General features: G+C 45.2%; 1 pseudogene; it reads right to left on the bottom strand.

Moving 5' to 3' along the window:
- Positions 1 to 2,779: 2,779 nt before the first annotated feature.
- Positions 2,780 to 19,633, bottom strand: LOC142019462 (laminin subunit beta-4-like; annotated as a pseudogene).
- Positions 19,634 to 20,974: the final 1,341 nt, after the last annotated feature.

Here is a 20,974-nt window from a genome sequence, read left to right as displayed (position 1 = left end):
GGTTCCCTGGTTACAGTCAAGAACTAGGGCCAGGGAGTATCAGTTAGCATCATTTATACACTGAGGAATGTCATTTAAAATTGCACGGTACGGGTAAGGAACACCCCTAACAATTTATTTTAGCTACTTTTCCTGCTGCAGCACTCTTCCCCCCTCCCCAGCATTCCACTGGCACCAATCTACCCCTCCTTGCACCAGTTTACACTGCCTCACATGTTACCTCTGAATACCGCACGTAAAAGGAAGCCATACCAAAGACGCTGAGCCACAAAGTGGCTTTGCACGCTCAGCTTCATAGTAGCCTGTGGCTGGTTTGGTACATCGGCAGCCCACAACGTTAGGAAGACAGTCATACTGCCCATCGCTTGAGGAACAACTGGGTGCACAGATGGGAAACAAAAGATGTCAGAGTCTTATCAATACACGTATATTTACACCATACGGGTCTGGCTGTTCTACCTTTGCTTTTATTCTTCTTGTTTCTTTCATTTTAAAATGGACTCGTTTAAAAATATTTTCCCAACAATCACTATTTGTTGCTTGTAATGGTGGGTTTTCTTCCAGTGCTTCCTTATTAATCTGTTAGTAAATGTATGGGGTACTCATGTGTCTGTCACCCTTGCTTGTTCTACCAGTTCCACAAACTGCAACACGTCTCATCTTTACTAGCTTGGTTTTACCCATCCGAGCTATTTAGTTAGGTGACTAAACATGAATATAGGAACCCAAGTTCAAAAATATTGTCCCTAATTAACTAGACAGTGCTGGGGCCCCTGGCATCCAGAGTCAGGTCAGGGTCGTTTGTGCTTTTAATTGAACTGATCTTAAATCTTAATGATTTGAGATTTGCTTCTCAGAAAAAGAGAAGGGCACGTCTACATAAACACTTACTGCATGGTACGCCAGGGTGTCGATATACAGCCTGGGAGTGTGCTGTACACAAACTGTATATGTGGATCCTGCTGCTGCACACTAAAAGTTCCCTCATGTGTCCTGACATTTCCTAGTTATACTCAAATCCTTTAAACCCTGCTAATAAATTTACAAAATCATATATCCCAGGGTGATTTTACATGGCTCACACATGGCAAAACTCTGATTCTGAACTACTTAGTTTCTTCATGAACCACCTAAATGGCACCCATGTAGGTTTTAAACTTACAGCCCTAGGTTTAGCAGGCTAATGCTCAAACCACTCAACCATCCCTCTTCCCATAATATATGGAGATACACTAGAAGGGACCTTGAGAGGTCACAGAGTCCAGTCCCCCGGCTTTTTGGGAGGACCAAGCACCATCTCCCCTCCTTGGCAACAGGTCTCTAAATAGCCCTCCCCCTTCAAGCATTGACCTCACAACCCTGGGTTTAGCAGGCCAGTGCTTGGCCTACTGCATTATCCCACCCCCACTAATGGAGATATGCATCTTGTAGAGCTGGAAGGGACCACAGGAGGCCATCAAGTCCAGTCTGCTGCACGCATGACAGGACCAAGCTACATCCTTCCCTGCTCCCCCCTGAACCCCCATCACAGGTTGGGCTCACAATCCAGGGTTTAGCAGGCCAATACTCAAAGCACTGAGCTATACCATTCAAGGATTGAACTAACAACGCTGCATTAGCAGGCAAATGCTCAAAGCACTAACCTACCCCTGGGCACTAGCAAAGTATGTTGAACTCTTGAAAGAAGTTCTGTGCAGTGGTTTTTGGTGCATTCTTTTTGCTACACTTTAGTATTCTCACTGTTGTCAAATCTAACCTCTGCCATTACTATTTATTTCTATTTCTGATTCAATAACCACAATCTGTTTGCAAAATTGGACAGTTCCTGAGGTGGACAAGGTTGCACAATTTCACTTAAAACTGACTTGGAAAAGCGATTGGCTGAAAGTTCTCTAAATCAGTATTTCCCAAAGTGTGGTACACATCCCTCCAGTGGGATGCAAAAGGATATAAAGGGGTACACTACAGAAAACAAATTATTAAAAATCAGGAGATAAACACTGGGACGGCACTGGAAGAAGGGATACACCGATAGGGCCAAAGTCCTGAAACAGGTATGCAAATGTTTTAAGTTGGAGAGACACTGCTCTAGAGTAATACAGTCTTGTAGCCTGTTCATACCCAGCATGACAAGTTTGCCACCTGCTAGACCTTTGCCACATCAAATATGGGGCCTCCTAAATCATCCCAAAAAAGTGCTCCCACATGGTAGTGCAGACCTCGTGTTTTGTTTCTGTTCCACGTGGGTTTCTGTGACCTTTAAGTTCAAGCTTTTATTCTCTAAAAATATGACTGGAATGTTAAACTAGGGATTTTGATGGCATTCCTCCTTTTCTGTGTTTAAAAGGCACAAGTTTAGCTGTCCAGATACATGGTTTCTAAATGCTCTTGAAATACTAAGACAGGATATGGCTCTGCAAAACCTTCTATAAGGTGCTTGCAATGGACATTTGTCTGTGTCACTAATAACCCGACAGACTGACAGGAGAATGTTCACAAACTGCAAGAGAACATGAGTGTTGCGAGCCAGGAGGGTGGTGTGCTGGAGAGACAAGCTGGGGAAGTCTTTCATAAAGCTTACCTGCCGGATGAGTGATTCCAGCTCGTCTCCTTCATGATTACCAAATTACCCTGCTACTTTTTCATATAAATAAACATTTCACCTGTTTGAAGTCCCCCCTTCCCTAAGGAATCAGATGGCGTATTTAATATCCCTTCTGTTTAACAGAGAATGCAGCTGATTCAATACATGTTTTTGGTAACTAGTATGTTTCTAGTCCTACTCTTCTTCATTGGCTGGTTTCCTCTATCGGGACAGCCCATCTTCAAATAAGTTAAAGCTGTTATAAAGAGGAGTGGGATCAATTGTTCTCTATGTCCACTGCCGATAGGACAAGAAGTAATGAGCTTAATCTGCAGCAAGGGAGATTTGGGTTGGATATTAGGAAAAAACTTGCCAGCTGTAAGGGTTCAAGCTCTGGAATAGGCTGCAAAGGGAAGTTATAGGATTGCTATCAGTGGAGATTTTTACAAACAGGTTGGACCAGGTTTCTGGTTTCCCCGGGGGGGCTTGATCCCCTTATGACCCCAGACTCCATCCTCTCTTCACTGTTTCCCCCATGGTCCCCCTCATCTTTCCCACCTCTGTTCTGCCCCTCCCTGAACACAGCTTGCCCTTGCTCCAATTGGTTGGTTTGGATTGGAAGAGGTTGCTGGTGGGCAGGAGGTGCTGGGGGAGGAGCTCATCCTGAGGCTCACTGCAGGGATGCTGAACACTCATTACGTTTTCCCCCTGGGGTGTTTCAGCCCTGGAGCACCCACAAAATTGGCACCTATGGGCAGAATGGAAACCTGTCAGGGACGGGTGATAGGTGGAATTGAACTTCTGGAGCTTAGTGCATGAGCCAAAAGCCAGCAGGCTCCCAGCTAAGGCTGTAGAGGAGACTTTTTCTTTCCCTCTTGAAGTGGTCTAAGCAGGGGCAAAAGGAACTTAAAATTTCCTACAGGTACCATCCTACTGCATTGCGGGTCCCTGCCAGCTATTTAAATAGCTCCCCGCCGGCTTTTGCTGCAGCTCAGCCTGCTCTTGCCAGAGCTGTGCACCTGCTTTCTTTCACTTCTGGGTCTAAGTGGCACTATGTGAGACAGAGGACAACACCCAGGAGGAGTCTAGTTTTGCACCTAGGTTTCTATGGTCCTGCCTCACTGCAGGGGTTGAAATGGATGACTTGTCCAAGTCCCTTCCCGCCCTGCATTTCTGATGCCTTGGTTCATTTCACACACTGCCCCCCGGTGACAATTCTGGAAATGAAATAATGTCAGACAGTGCAACGGGATTTGTAAAGGGGCCAGATTTGTTTTTATCTGCCTCAGTCACTGAAAGTTAAATGTTGAAAGGAAAAAAAAGAAAAAGATAATAATTTACATATGCTGGGAGCCAAGTGATCCCAGTGGTAGTGATCCTGCTCAGTCCATAGTAGCTTGGTCTGCATGTCTCACAACAAACTCCCTCAACATTTTGCTTGAAAGACACCGGCCAGCAACAGTTCCAAGAGTCGGGTCTGTTTGGCTTTCACACAACCCCTTATATAATTTGCCCTTTGGCTCACAGTTACAGGCTACGATCACAGATATCCACATGGAGATGGAAAATAATGATATTCAAAACTATACATTAAAATGCAGATCCCATAAGAGCCATCATTAATTCAATATTTGTATTCAGGAAATACCGGAGAGCCAGTCAGGATGAGGGCCCCAGTGTGCTAGAAACTCTATAAGCAAAGCCTCATCTTAGCCAGAATTATTCCAAACACCTTCCAAGAAAAACATCCTGGAGAGGGTGTTACCCATCCCTTGAAGGATGCCAAAAATTCCCTCTTCTCTTTGTGTGAAAGGCGGAAACATAGTCCCATTCCAGTCACCCTCACCCTCTTTCAGGTACCTAGCACCTCCAGGTAGTAGTTAAAAGCAAACAATATGCTCCTGAATGGGGTTCTGGTAAATCCCTCTTAAAGGATGCAAGGCTCTAGAGAACACATGGTATTCGCCTCTTCCTAGCACCTGTGCAAAGCCTGGCTTGAGCCTGTCATTTATGGTTATTCATGTTTACGCTGATTTGTTACAAGATTTTTTGAGGGGGATGGAGGCACCCATCTGTCGCCCTGACATTTCGTCTTGGGAGATATGCTGCCTGCCTGGGGCCCGTATCCGAGATGTTTCAGAGGCATTGTCGAGGATTGTCCGACCCTCAGACTACTATCCCATGCTTCTCATCCATGTGGGCACTAATGATACTGTGAGGTGTAATGCTGAGCAGGTCAAGAGTGACTACAGGGCTCTGGGGGCATGGGTGGAGGGATTTGGGGTGCAGGTGGTATTCTCTTCAATCCTTCCTGTTGCAGGTAGGGGACCGGGCAGAGACAGGTGCATCCTAGAGGTGAATGCCTGGCTGTGTGGATGGTGTCGCCAGGAAGGCTTCGGTTTCTTCGACCACGGGATGCTATTTCAGGAAGGACTGCTAGGCAGAGATGGCGTTCACCTTTCAAGGAGGGGAAAGACCATATTCGGACACAGACTTGCTAACCTGGTGAGGAGGGCTTTAAACTAGGTTTGCCGGGGACAGGGGAGCAAAGCCTGCAGGTAAGTGGAGAACATGGAAACCTGGGAGATGGGTCGGAAGTAGGAGGGAGCATGGGCAACAATGTCAGAGTAAAAAGAGGACGAGGAAAAAACTGGGGGGAAAGTTCAAATCAATATCTAAGATGCCTATATACCAATGCAAGAAGTATGGGTAATAAGCAGGAAGAACTGGAAGTGCTAATAAATAAATACAACTATGATATCATTGGCATCACAGAAACTTGGTGGGATAAAACACATGATTGGAATGTTGGTATTGAAGGCTACAGCCTGGTTAGGAAAGATAGACAGGGAAAAAAGGGGGGAGGTGTTGCCTTATATATAAAAAATGTACACACTTGGACTGAGGTGGAGATGGACATAGGAGATGAACGTGTTGAGAGTCGGTGGGTTAGTTTAAGAGGGGTAAAAAACAAGGGCGATGTCCTGTTAGGAGTCTACTACAGGCCACCTAACCAGGTGGAAGAGGTGGATGATGCTTTTTTTAAACAACTAACAAAATCATCCAGAGCCCAGGATTTGGTGGTGATGGGGGACTTTAACTATCCAGATATATGCTGGGACACTAATACAGCGGGGCACAGACTATCCAATAAGTTCTTAGACTGCATTGGAGACAATTTTTTATTCCAAAAAGTTGAAAAAGCCACCAGGGGAGAAACTGTTCTGGATTTGATTTTAACAAATAAGGAGGACTTGGTCGAGAATTTGAATGTGGGAGGCTGCTTGGGTGAAAGTGATCATGAAATCATAGAATTCACAATTCTAAGGACTGGTAGGAGGGAAAACAGCAAAGTAGAGATGATGGATTTCAGGAAGGCAGATTTTGGTAAACTCAGAGAGCTGGTAGGTAAGATCCCATGGGAGGAAAAACTGAGGGGAAAAACAACTGAGGAGAGTTGGCAGTTTTTCAAAGAGACATTATTAAGGGCCCAAAAACAAGCTATTCCCCTATGTAGGAAAGATAGTAAATATGGGCAAAGACCGCCTTGGCTTAACAAGGAGATCCTGCATGATCTCAAACTAAAAAAGGAATCCTATAAAAAATGGAAACTGGGACAAATTACAAAGAATGAACACAGGCAAATGACACAGGAATGCAGGAGTAAAATTAGAAAGGCTAAGGCACAAAATGAGCTCCAACTAGCTACAGGCATAAAGGGTAACAAGAAGGCCTTTTACAAATATATTAGAAACAAGAGGAAGACCAAGGACAGGGTAGGGCCATTGCTCAGTGAGGAGGGAGAAACAGTAATGGGGAACTTGGAAATGGCAGAGATGCTTAATGACTTCTTTGTTTCGGTCTTCACAGAGAAGTCTGAAGGAATGCCTGACATAGTGAATGCCGATGGAAAAGGGGTAGAGTCAGTTTTTGAAATAAAAAAAGAACAAGTTAAAAACCATTTGGAAAAATTAGATGTCTGCAAGTCACCAGGGCCTGATGAAATGCATCCTAGAATCCTCAAGGAGCTGATAGAAGAGGTAGCTGAGCTGTTAGCTCTCATTTTTGGAAAGTCATGGGAGACAGGAGAGATTCCAGAAGACTGGAAGAGGGCAAATATAGTGCCCATCTACAAAAAGGGGAATAAGAACAACCCAGGAAATTACAGGCCAGTCAGCTTAACTTCTGTGCCAGGAAAGGTAATGGAGCAGGTAGTTAAGGCAGTCATCTGCAAGAATTTGGAAGGTAGTAAAGTGATAGGGAACAGCCAGCATGGTTTTGTAAAAAACAAATCATGTCAAACCAACCTGATAGCTTTTTTTGACACGATAACGAGACTTGTAGATAAGGGAGAAGCAGTGGATGTGGTATACCTAGACTTTAGTAAAGCATCTGATACGGTCTCGCATAATATTCTTATCGACAAACTAGGCAAGTCCAACTTAAATGGGGCTGCAATAAGGTGGGTGCATAACTGGCTGGCTAATCGTACCCAGAGAGTAGTTGTTAATGGTGCTCAATCCTGCTGGAAAAGCATAACAAGTGGGGTTCCGCAGGGGTCTGTTTTGGGACCAGTTCTGTTCAATATCTTCATTAATGATTTGGATATTGGCATAGAAAGTACGCTTATTAGGTTTGCAGATGATACCAAGCTGGGAGGGGTTGCAACTACCTTGGAGGATAGGGTCATAATTCAGAATGATCTAGATAAATTGAGAAATGGTCTGAAGTAAACAGGATGAAGTTTAATAAAGATAAATGTAAGGTGCTGCACTTAGGAAGGAATAATCTGTTTCACACATACAGAATGGGAAAAGACTGTCTAGGAAGGAGTACAGCAGAAAGGGATCTAGGGGTTCTAGTAGATCACAAGTTAAATATGAGTCAACAGTGTGATGCTGTTGCAAAAAAAGCAAACATGATTCTGGGATGCATTAGCAGGTGTGTTGTGAACAAGACACGAGAAATCATTCTACCGCTCTACTCTGCGCTGGTTAGGCCTCAGCTGGAATATTGTGTCCAGTTCTGGGCACCCCAATTCAAGAAAGATGTGGAGAAATTAGAGAAGGTCCAGAGAAGAGCAACTAGAATGATAAAAGGTCTGGAGAACATAACTTATGAAGAAAGGCTGAAAGAATTGGGCTTGTTTAGCTTGGAAAAGAGAAGATTGAGGGGGGACATGATAGCAGTTTTCAGATATCTTAAAGGGTGTCATAAGGAGGAGGGAGAAAACTTGTTCTTCTTGGCCTCTGAGGAGAGAACAAGAGGCAATGGACTTAAGCTGCAGCAAGGGAAGTTTAGGATGGACATTAGGAAAAAGTTCCTAACTGTCAGGGTGGTCAAGTACTGGAATAAGTTGCCAAGGGAGGTTGTAGAATCTCCCTCCCTGGAGATATTTAAGAACAGATTAGATAGATGTCCATCAGGGATGGTGTAGATAGTGGTCGGTCCTGCCGTCGGGGCAGGGGACTGGACTCGATGGCCTCTCGAGGCCCCTTCCGGTCCTAGTGTTCTATGATTCTATGATTCTAAGATAGATAACTCCCAGCCAGACTTCAAAGCTAAATTCAGTGCAGAGCCCTAGCTGAAATGAACGCAGGTTCTTTCCCTCTTTAGCCTGAGCATGTTATTAATCAACTGGGGTATTACATGCTTCTGTGGGTGGGGGGGAACATTTTTAGATCTCTATTGACAATTAAGTATTAATGAAGCAAGTGCTTGGGGAGTGCAGCAACTTATAGAGAGAACTGTAAACATTTAATTTTGAACCATCCATTGCTTGCCATTCATAAAGGGTGAAAGAACAGCATGCTTACAGATACAGGCACAAAGATCTGAAATGGTTGTGTGGGGGGTCCTGGTAGAAGAAATGTTTGCTCTGATCAAACCTATGCTACCCCCTGGTATTGTGCTGACAGTCTTCACAAATGCTGCCACTGATGCGATCATTAGCTACATACACAACCATGTCAAAATGGCATCGGTCCAAATGGCCATTGCACGTACACTCTAAAACAGAAGACAAAGTGAGGTTTATTTAAGAGCCAGACTGTCACAGCTGGAATAAAGTTTCTGATTCCGATCTCACACTGATTTAATCAGCATGAAAAGCCAGTGGAGCGATTCCCAGTTTTCACTGATAGAACTGAGAACACAGGCAGCTGCACGGCCTTTGCAGATCAGATGCAGCTCTACAGTCTGGCCGTTTTACATCAGTGGGGTGACACAAAGCAGATGCTGCGTACAGGTGAACCTGGCCCAGAATGTCTTAGATCCCTTGTGGCCCTCACCATTGATTACTATTTTGTCACATACCTACAGCTGGGTTAGAAATCAGCTGGTAATCTGCTGAAGAGAATACACTTTGTCTAAATAATATTTTGCTTTGCAACAAGAACGCTAACCAAAGAATGAGCCCTTTTTAGTTCTGTGCCTTTCTTGCTCACTTTGCTTTTACTCTTTACAGAGTGTTGGAAACTGAAATAGCTCTCCACGGAGAGCAACACTAATGTCAGATATAGGGCTGTACCAGCATGGGGCATAGCACCATTGATATGCATCTCCGCTCACAAGGTATCACTGGCGCTTGTATCTGTCTACGATATTCTGTGCTGCTGGGTTTAAGCTGGAGAAATGATCCCATGTGACAGCTCAGCTGGGATTGTACAGCGCCATCACCCATTTGATGCAAAGTTAAGTAACTATTAGTCAGGTACGTTTGTAAGCATTCTCCTGTGATCCTTCAGCTGGGCTCCAAGGAGCATCACTGTAGAATTCTTCACACCTTTCACAGGACAGGCCACCAGTGTTGTGATGACAGACACATCTGCCATGGACCTGCAGCATGTCAACAACCAAAACAAGTGAATTTTCAATCCATTGACTTTGAGCCCTTGGGCATGGGGGAAAAAAATCCCACCCCCCCACCCGCATGTAGTTTTATTTCAGGTGGGGTAATATATTGCATTTTGATTCCTGAAGATGGAAAACGTCCATAGGGCCAGAGCCTGGTCAGGTTGTCTCTATCTCTTACAGCCAGGGTTGGCAACCCCCAGCATGCATGCCAGTAGTGGCACGTGAGCTGATCTGAGTTGGCACATGCAGGAGATCGGCCTCTTCCCTCCTCCTCCCCATGCAGTACAGGAAGGGGCCAGAGGACGGGGCCGGGGCTGGGGCTGGAGCTGGAGCCCCTGCTGCGAAGGCCACAGGACAGTATGCGGATGGGGATGGGGCTCCTTGGAGTCCCCGCCATGGCACAGAGTTGGGTCCAGAGCCCCCCTGGAGCCCCCACCACAGCAGCATGGGGCTGAGGCTGGAGCCCCCCCCGAAGTCCCTGCCACAGCAGCATGGGGCTAGTGCTGGAGCCCCACTGCAGCCCCTACTGTGACATGGCACTGGTGCTGGAGCCCCCAGCGTGATACAGGTCTGGGGCTGGAGCCCCTGCCACAGCATCATGGGGCTGGGGATGGAGCCCCCTGGAGCCCCCACCACAGCAGCCTGGGGCTGGGGACAAAGCCCCCCTGGAATCCCTGGTGCAGGGCTGCGGCTGGAACCCTACCATGGTGGCCCCTGCTGCACAGGCCCCCACTGCGGGGCTGGGGGTGGAGCCCTCCTTGCGGAGCCCTACAGAACCTGCTGCAAGTTGGTTTTTCTCCCCCTCCCCTGTGGGCTGGGAGTGGGTGTTTGAGTTCTGGCCAAGAGGGATGGTGCATGAGCAAGCTGGGTGTGGGTGTTTGGGGTCTGAATGTGAGGGAGGGACTGGGCTGGGCTGGAGGTGAGAGGTCTGGGTGAGAGGGAGGGTGCAGGAACAGGCTGAGGGTGGGGGAGCAGGGTGGGGGAGGGATGGTCTAGGCAGGAGGGGATGCCAGAGCAGGGTGGGGTGGTCGGGGCAGGAGCAGGGTGGGTGAAGAGGCGGTGCTTATCTCCCTGCAGTGTTGTCACTGTCCCCTCCCCCACCCGGTGGTGCCCCCCTGCAGGGCTGCCAACAGCTCCACTCCCAGCCTGTGGGGCTGCCTGCCAGACCAGCTGAGACCATGGAAGTTACTGGACCAGAGGGTCCGGGAGAAGAGATGTTCAACCTGTATGAAAATCACAGACATTTTTGGATGTTTAAAAAACCCAGCTGGGCTGCGATTTAGTGACCGGAATGGTAAAGCTCTGCCTTTTAATTTATTAATGAAGCTGTTGGAAGTAGGACTATCAGTGACTTTAAAAAGTATCACCAGCACTTGGGCTGTACATAGAGGTCAAAAGATCAAATTTCAGCACTCCTCCTCGGAAAGGTTGTTGATGCCTGTCTTAGAGGGAGAAATTAACTATGTTTAGTATGTTCATCAGTATTCCTGATGTTTCACCTCCAGAAAGCAACTGATCTCAAGAGTGACTTTTCTTTCTTTGCTGAGATAAACTTCAAATCTACAAATCTGTCACTTGCTGAAACTGAAGCGTTCTACATCATTTAAAGAGTCCTATGTACTCTACTCACCTGGCTGGTAGAAGTCCCCTAAATGCTATATGCTAACCTAAAATGTTTGCATATAAAATTACTAAATAACCCTAGGCTTGTGGTATGCTAGCATAAGCTAAGAAATTCAGAGCCCTCTGGCTCCCTCCTGTGACATAAACCATTCTCAGTTACATGAACAAGAAGCACGGACTGCGTGGTAACAATAACCCACTTTAAATATATGGAACAAATTTTAGGAAAGACACTTCTGACAAAAACTGAAGTTTAAATACTTATATAGCTTATCCAGGAAAAAAAGGCAACTAGTTCCAAATATGACCGTACTTTACTCTGTTCCTGGCTTCTTGGAAAATCTGCTGTTCATCAGTTTTTTGGATTTTTTTGTTTTGTTGTTGTTGGTTGTTTATTGGTTTTAACGTAGAAGCAGGGGATTCTCTTAACACTGATGACTCTTTTTGTGTATCATAGTTTTCACCAAGCCTTGCCAATGATGTGAAATGTACCAAGTAAAGTAGCCATTCAGATCTGCACACAATACAGATTCCTTTCTGCATTATATTTTCACCATTACAGCTCTGGAATTTTCTTGCTATTATTAACATGTTTGTGTGACACTTGATTAATCTAGAAATTTCACTCTACTGCCCAAAGGGTTTAGATTCTGGTGTCTTTTAATCTGGCCCAGTGTTTTTCATAGAGGAGGCAATGTTAACATTTTTTAAAATGTTGAGTGACAAATTACAATCCAGAGATAATCATCTAAAATTACCAGATATGGAATCCTCTTTTAGGACTGAAAGTTTTATAATTTACCATTCCCAACTGATGGAAAACATCTCGCTGCAGTTTCTGCACTGGACTGCATTGGCAGGTGTGGCCATTATAAAAGCAGCTTCCATGGACAACCATTTCATAAACCGCGTAATAGTATTTTTCAAGGAGATCACTTCACCTTCTTCCAAATACAGTATCCCCAAGAGTGTGGAGTTTTGTGAAATTTATTCTTAAGTTTGTTAAGGTGATGAGTTCTGGGACAAGAGAAATGAAATCAAAAACCACAATTTCTCTAAAATTTCTATTCACTTGAAAATATACAGGATACTCAGCTGATGTAAATTGGTACAATATTCCGAGTTACACCTTCTGAGCACCTGGATAACAGTGTTTAACAGGCAAGACAAACAAATAACTATGTGTAAGGAAAACCCAAACTATACATATCCTGGACAGAAGGAGTATTGGGATTTTCTATTTCAAAGCTAGGATCCAAAGCTTTTAAGAAAACCTGTAAACCAAATGAATATATATTTAAGTATGCAATGTATTCTTTTAGCACATAAAAGCAAATATTTATCTGAAATTCATCACTATATAGTTAATACCACTTGGAAATAAAATAATTCATTAATAAAACTGCATGCCACTTTGTAAATCATATAGAAGAAAGAACAGGCTTAGGGCGCTGATTTAGAAAAGCATTTAAACATGTTAAGTCCATCCTTATGCAGTAAGGCACCGGTGTAACAACATACTTGCATGCCTGCCTAACAAACTACACAAGGGCTATGTCTACGCTACCTCCCTTCTTCAAAGGGGGCAGGGTAATCAGCCTGAGCAGAGAATGCTAATGAAGTGCTGCGATGAATATGCAGCACCTCATTAGGCTAATTCTCCCCGCGGCATCTTTGAAGTTGCAAACTTCAAAGTGCCAGCATGCTGTGTAGCTGTGGGCACTTCAATGTACCCACATAACTTCGAAGTGCCCTTACTCACAAAAATTTTGAACCTGACACTCAAAATAAAACCTGGTAGTCTCTCAGTGTAAACCATCGCTGGAATTTCCCCATGTAAAGCCGGTGTGGGAGGAGAATCAGACCTGGGACACAAAGTAGCTGGCTGATATCTCACTGGCATGTGAAGGAAATCACAGTAACTTCAAGTAAAAGAAGCACAGATATGAAGGAATATGTTGCCTTCAGTGGATGCCTAATGTCTGAATATCTTAAAGCACAAACAATGTCTTCCACTCCTTTTGCTGGACCAGGAGGGATGGTGGGGAAAGATTCAGCACAGTTTTGTGCAAAGTACCTAAATATCTTCCAGCTGTGCCCATAGTCTGTGGAGCGCTCAACCAACATGGCTGCAGGCCAAAAGGTCTAGAAGGAACATTGTGTCAAAAAGTGATCTACTCTGTAGACAGAGAGTGGCCAGGCTGTCCGGCCCTCTCTCAACAGAACAGCCCACTGGAAGCGCAGCAGACAGGGCTACCTGGTGACCCGGAAGCCCTGTCTGGCGACGGAAGGCCCCTGGAATGTCCACGCGGTTTCTTTGTTGACAGATCCTATCAAGAAGGGTGGTTTTGCCTGGTGGGGGAAAGGTGGAAGGCTGTCGACAAAAGTGCCAACAGCATGTCTACAGAAGGCATTTTTAGTGTGGACACTCCATGGGTTTTATCGACAAAACACCTGTTTTGTTGAAAAAACCCATCAGTGTACACAAGTATCAGAGAGATGGGCATGTTAGTCTGTATCTTTGAGAACAACAAGAAGTTCCGTGGCACCTTGTAGACTAACAGATATTTTGCTCCCTATGGGACAAGTGTATGATTGTCTACATAGCAAAATCTGCCAGGTTACGTTAATTCCTGAACTTTGCAGTTTTACACCTTGCCTGATAGCATATTTTATTCTTTTGTTTATAAACTTTTCATACATACTACATAGAATATTATATTAAATCAGATATTTTACATAAGCATGCATGCAATTCAGACAGATATAGTAACACTTTGTAATCAGGACTACAATATGAATCTCAAGTGTTGTTTTGAACTTGGACTCAAAATTTTCAATAAAATGTTCAGTTTAAACCTTCAATGGGATTTTGTAAAGTGCCTCAAGTGACTCATCTGCATAAATCTTTGTAGGATTGGAGCCTATTCACTTCCCTCTGTTACTCTTTATTTTTGTTAGCACAGTATCTTCGCATTATTTCTAATGATGTTTCAGTAAGCTAAACAAATATGTACACATACACAGTACATGAGGTCCCAAAATGATATTGCTAAGGAAATTATTCCAATGGCAATGACTATCTTTCAGAGGGGTAGCCATGTTAGTTTGTAGCTTCACAAACACACAAACAAATAAACAAGCAGTCTTGTAGTACCTGAAAAACTAAATATTTTACCAGTCTTTATTCATCTGTACTAGTTTATGTTTATTAATAAAGGCACTTAATGCTTTGCATGCTCTATCTGATAACTTCAAAGTGCTTTAACATAATGAAACAGCTGAAATGCACCAGAGCCCTGGGGTATGGAAACACTATCTTTGTTTTATACATAAAGAAAAAGACGCAGGAGGTTATTAGCACTAATTATTTGTAGAGCATTGCTAGTATACCAGATACTTTACAAAACTTGAGGTCAGACTCTCTGCTCCATAGATTTAACCATTTACAGGGAAAAAAACTTAAAGGAGACCTCAGATAAGATGCTGGTTATAGCGTATGAGGGAGTGGAGAGATTATTGGTGAGTACAACCCGGAAGCAATAATTTTGGGAGACAAAATGGCTATGTCTACATTTGCATTCCTCTTTCTAAAGAAGAGATTCGAAAGAAAGCAGTGTAGATGGGGTTTTTTGAAAATAAACCCCATTTTTGAAAGAACTCTTCTTCCTACTTTGTTTTAGGAAGAAGGGTTCTTTTGAAGATGGGGTTTATTTTTGAAAGAGCCTGATCTACACCACTTTCTTTTGAAAGAATCTCTTCCGAAAAGAGAGTATGCAAATGAAGCACAAGATATGTAAATCAATGCCTCATTTGCATTTTCAATTTCCCTCATTTGCATTCCTCTTTAGAAAGAGGAGTGCAAGTGTAGATGTGGCCAATGGGTTTTAAGAAAGGATTTGGGAGGGTATGAGGGCAGAGATGGTCTGATCCTGAATTCTTCCCTACTCACCTCCACTCCCTGGCCGAGATAGCTGGCTATTCATGGAGGGGATGTAATCAACAGCCTTTTACAGGGCTGTGATTACCCTCCCTCTCTGAAGCAATATGATAACAGGTTTAGAAATTATGGGGATATTGATTAGTGATACCAGAATTAGTACATTTCTGCTGTAATCTCTTTGTTAATCAAACACAAATGTTGACAATCATTTTTTCAGTTATGTTCTCAGAAATAAAATAAAATAGAGTAAAACATCAGTATGCAGAAATATCACACAAATCCAGTGCAAAAAACTGTTCCCCTGGGTGTTCTCATTCTTGTAGCTTTCTTGGAGACAGATTTTATTATGAGGTGAGAGCAGAACCAGTGTTAGTTGCTCACTTGTACCATGTTCATTAATCACAAACATTTACACTAACAGCTTTTCTCTTGCAGGAACCCTTGACCTGGGTCATCAGTGGGGAAAGAATGCAGGATTTCATCAGTAAAAATGATGGCCTTCATCCAGCAAAACAGTTATTGTAGGCACGTGAGTAGTTCTATTGACTCCAGTGGGACAATTCACCGAGTTTAAGTTATGTATACACTGAAGTCGTTTGCCACACTGGGACCTTACAAGGTCAAGGTCCCAATGCACAGGCCTCCACTATATGGCTGTGTCTACACGTGCCCCAAACTTCGAAATGGCCATGCAAATGGCCATTTTGAAGTTTACTAATGAAGCGCTGAAATGCATATTCAGCGCTTCATTAGCATGAGGGCGGCAGCGGCGCTTCGAAATTGACGAGCCTTGCAGCTGCGCGGCGCATCCAGACGGGGCTCCTTTTCGAAAGGGCCCCACCTACTTCGAAGTCCCCTTATTCCCATGAGCTCATGGGAATAAGGGGACTTCAAAGAAGGTGGCGTCCTTTCGAAAAGGAGCCCCATGTGGACGCGCCGCGCGGCGGCAAGGCTCGTCAATTTCGAAGCGCTGCTGCCGCCCGCATGCTAATGAAGCGCTGAATATGCATTTCAGCGCTTCATTAGTAAACTTCAAAATGGCCATTTGCATGGCCATTTCGAAGTTTGGGGCACGTGTAGACACAGCCTATGAGTGGAAGGAATAATCCCGTTAGGTGGTAGCAGTAGTAGACTCTTATCCTCTGTCCAAAGTAATAATTAAGGTTGCACCTCTCTACTCCAGCACCCTCAGAACCTGACTGGTGCCAAACAAGGCAATTTGCTGAACAACAGGCAGGTAATATTGTCTAGCAGCATTACCAACACGTCCACTGTCTTTCGGGCTCTTAGAAGACATTTAGGGGCAAATTAGAGGCAAATAACAGCACTGAACACTGAGAGCCAGGACTGGTGGCTGTGACAGGAAAATAATTAAGAGCTCTGAACGAGGTGCTCATGCCCTGCAGAAAGACCTGTGGAAGCGGAAAACTTACTTACACCAACTTTCTGGTTTTCCTGGGGGGTGCTTGACCCCCACTCCACCCCGAGCCCCACCTCTGCTCCACCCCTTCCCCATGGCCCCACCCTACCCCTACGCTACTTCTTTCTACCCTGTGGCACCCTTCCCTGACCATGCCCTGCCTTTGCTCTCCCTGTTCCTGGCACTGCTTCTCCCCTTCCTCCCCCAGCGCCTCTTGTACGCTGCTCGACACCCCATCACTGGTGGGCAGAATGTGCTGGGGTGAGGAGGACAAGCTGATTGGTGGGGTCCACTGGTAGGCGGGAGGCACTGGGGTTGGAGGAGGAGCTGACTGATGTGGGTGCTGAGCATCTGCTATTAGTTTCCTGTGGTGGCGCCTGTGGGAAAACGCAGTAGGACACACGGGGATTTTTCATGTGGGATTTTCTCTGCATCCTTCCCCGCCAAGGGAATTATTAGTAACCTCAGAGTCAGGAAGAAGTGACCCTGTAAACCCCAAAGATCTCGGAGAAAGCAGCTGGCAGCCAGTGGGCCCGATTGCCTGGCACCTCAAGTGAAGTCGTGCTGCCGTGGTAACCCACTCCCCTCAGAGAGGAGCAAGCAGACATGCCGTACGCATTGACATTGCTTGCAGCAGCAGGTGGACGGTCCCTGCGAGACCTGGGACAAGGTGGAAGGGGCCCAGCTCCATGCCTGGAAGGGGCGGGACCAGGCAGAGGTGACCAGTGTGGGGATTGCAAGGGGGACACCTGCCGAGTGGCCCTGCCCAGCCCCTCACTGCCCCTGCTCCACCCAAGCCTCACTCCTTTGCACCCTTGCCCCGCCCTCTCCCTGTCCCTGCTCCACCCATGCCTGCCTACCCCCCTGGAGTGGCATAGAGTGGCATGGCCTAGGAGTAGTGCTTCCAGGCCATGCTGTTTTGGGGAAGGGGTGGGACTGACCCCATACTCATTGGGAGCGGAGCAGTGTTCATGATGAATGTGAGGGGGGCAATGCAAGGTGCATATGGCCTTCTGTGCACCCCCATGCATCACCTATGGGATCAAGGGCAGAATGGGCAGGGCGAGGGCAGTTAGCCCTTGCACCTGCATGGACTGTGGTGCTGCCCCTCTCCCCTCACCCCACCTCACCACAGCTGTATGCACCAGCGCTGCTGTGGCACTTCAAAGGAGCCCGGAGCGCCAGGCCCCTTTGGAATGTCAGGCACCAGGGCAACGGCCCCATTTCCCCAAACCCCCCAATCAGTGCGCCTCGTTTGTAGTATTAGCTTCTGTGGAGTTGCCATGTGGCATGAGCTAAGATGAAATTCTGCAGAATACCAGTTGCAGGAAAACCACTGCACCAGGAGTCTGCAACCTGTGGCTCTTTAAGGACTTCTTTGAGTCTCCCAATGCTACAATTGCAAAGTTAAAAAACAAAACAAAAAAAACCCACCTCCTGATTATTTTTGATAAATGGTAAATGTCTGAAAGCCCCAAAATGAACAACTCACATCTAAAGATATGTGATCTCGAAACGTCGGCTCATTCCTTCTGGTGTCCTCCAGAGAGAGAGGAGGTTGGGAGTGAAAGTCAGGAGGACACTGGTACAAACACACATCTAAAGTGTGAGGAAATAGAATATGTAACAAGTTTGTGAACGTCCTGCAGTCAACATGTATCACATTACAAATCTTTGTGTGCGCGATGTTCTTAAAATAAGAGTCACAAGAAGTATGGTTTGACCTTATTTATTAAAGGACCGTCTCGTATTCACATGCATTGTGGCTCCTGAATTATTGATTGTTTTACCAAATTGGAAAAAATGGCTCTTTTTGCTACTTTGGTTGCCTACCCCTGTACTAGACCATAGAGGAGCTAGGGCACCTCACCTTGCACAGCTGCACCACCCATGAGCCTGTGAACTTTGACTGAGACTCAGACTTGTTTACACTTTATAGAACAAGTTTTAAAAACCCCACCCACTTTCATCCCGGACAAGGCAGGTTACCCTTGCTGCTTTTAATGAGTTATGCTTTCTTGTTTCCCCTTTACCCACTCTTGCCTCACAGTTCACTTTCCCTTTGTTGTAAACTTGCACATGCAGGAACTTATTTGAAACATTCACTTCAATAAAACATTTCAGTGGAATTAGTCACATGCCTAAAGTCATTTACTTATTTGCAGGCTTTGGTCCCATGTAAGCGTAGTTTGCAGTCTCCATAATTACACAGCTATTCGAGCAATGTTATTTGGGAAAAAGTTATGAAAGGACAATAAGCTCCTCTTCTGTGCTCTAGGCAGAGAGCACATTATTTCAATTCTTCCTAGTGTACAGCAGCTTTGAAGGAGCTTGATGAACGGCGTATAAGAAGATGAATACCCTAGGTGCACTTGTGCCTTTTGCTATCAAATTACAAAGGGAATTTCCCACAGACCCAATTCCATATAGCTTAATTCAGCAAACATTTTTCTGTTAAGATGAACTTCAAAATCTGATACAGTATCAAAATAACAGACAGACAGGGTAATTTTAAATACTATTACTGAACCACACTTGGACTTTTAATAAAATACATGTCCACAGTAACAATAATCTATCTAACAAAACAAAGCAGCAGAAATGTAGCACTTTGCTGCTTTGTTTTGTTGGAGTACAGACTAACACAGCAGTTTCTCTGTTAATAATCTATCTAGGAGCTGTATGGGCTCATCACCACAGTTTCTGAATTACTAATATTAAAAAGTGCTAAACTGACCATAGCCACTGGAGTCTACCTTTGTTGTTGCATTCGTTTAACATCTGAAATGACAAACCGCAAAAACAGAAGGCTGTAGTTCAGCACATAGCAGGGAAGCTAAATGGTGAAAAAGGTCTTACATGGACCTGGGAAGATGAAGCGTTTTTAGAAATGAATGGGATAATATGAAGGCAGCAAGGCAAGGCACACCAGTGAGCATCAGCTCAGAAAGGGAAGGGCTTCCCCTCAGGCACCTGGGCATAGAAGAAAAAGAGAACTAGTCTAAAACCTTCCAAAGAGATGATTTGTGAAGTCATTCAGCCTGAGATTTTTGGCATTAGCAAATACATGCAGTAAATAGAAACAGACATAGGCATGTTTATAGCAAAAAATAGTGCTGCATTGCTTTAAGCATGAATCTACAATTCACAAAATGCTGACTTACGTGTCTTTGATTCTATGTTCCACTTTGCGGCTGAACACCAACATACCTAATTTACAACAAAAGTTTAGTAGCATGTGAATACTCTAACTTGGGTAGGAACAACTAAAACCAGAGCACAGCAGACTTCCAACACGTGTGCATACTGAATTAAAGAGTCAATTTGTGTCTGAGAAGATGCAGATTACAACCACACACAAAAAATAAAGGGCCAGGGGTACAAGTTTAGTTCAGAGGTCTGGTCATGTACCTAGCACTTCTGCAGATTTTCTGGCTAGCCCCAGACAAGTCACAGAAACATTTTCAAAAGTGGTGACTGATTCAGGGTGTCTCCAGTTTTGGCCCACCAGTTTGAAACACTTTGATTCTGATTTTCAAAAATGCCAAACACCTGAAAAATGTTAGGCACTAAGACTTGCACAATCAGTGACTACTTTTGAAATTTTTAGTTTTAAGTTCTTAGAGCTTGAGTTTCCCGGTGTATAAAATGGGTGCTGCGGGCTTTGATTCATTAGTTTGTTTGCAAAACACCTCGAGATCCTGTGACAGAAAGTTCTATAGGTGAGCAATACGTACATTATTGTATAACAAGGTAATCGGCTTTCTTTCATCTAATTCTTGTGCTCACTAGAAAGTTCTTCAACTCCTAAAATTATGGCTTTGGTCTTCTGACAGTTGTTCTGTCACCAGAATTGCCCCAGCAGAAGTAATGCACACAGCTACAATTTTAGAAATGTTTCTCCTCAGGAACATTTGTACATGTTGGAGCACAAAGTCCTCATTTCAGGCTGACTTCCTCCCCTGTTTGATGTGCATTCACCTACTGCGGGTATGAATGATTGTAGAAGTGTTTTACATTTAGGCTGGGTCCAGCGCGCCCTACCAGCTGCTCCCAGGAAGCTAAAAACATGCCCCAGGCAGATGTGTACTATGCTTTGCTCTTCCACAGCTCAGGGAAGGGATCCCAGGGCTCTGGAAGGGGTGGCAGGAGGCAGGCCCCGTCCTGGTCTGGCCTCAAAATAAAGGACCTGCTGGTCCTCTGGGCCAAAGAGGAAGTGGTCCTGGACCCCTCCGCCAAGCACGGGAATGTCGTGGGCTACGTGTGTATGGCCAAAGCCCTGATGGAGCATGGCCACCCTGCTCACACCCATGAGCAGGTGCAAGCGAAGGTGAAAGAGCTCCGCCAGGGCTACATGCAGGCCCAGGACACCCACCGGCAGTCTGGGGCAGGGTCTGCCACCTACATCTATTACAGGGAGCTGGACCACCTCCTTGGGGGCAAGGATGGAGCCCCAAGCACCACCCCCATGGATACCACGGAGTGGACTGCCCCCTGAAGGTCCTCGCCAGGGCTGCCCAGCTCCCTGGAGCCACCCCAACAGGAGCCC

Source organism: Carettochelys insculpta, chromosome 1 (assembly GCF_033958435.1).
Source record: "Carettochelys insculpta isolate YL-2023 chromosome 1, ASM3395843v1, whole genome shotgun sequence".
Taxonomy (NCBI): domain Eukaryota; kingdom Metazoa; phylum Chordata; order Testudines; family Carettochelyidae; genus Carettochelys; species Carettochelys insculpta.
Note: the sequence above shows the minus strand (reverse complement) of the source record. Positions and strands in the feature narration are given on the sequence as shown.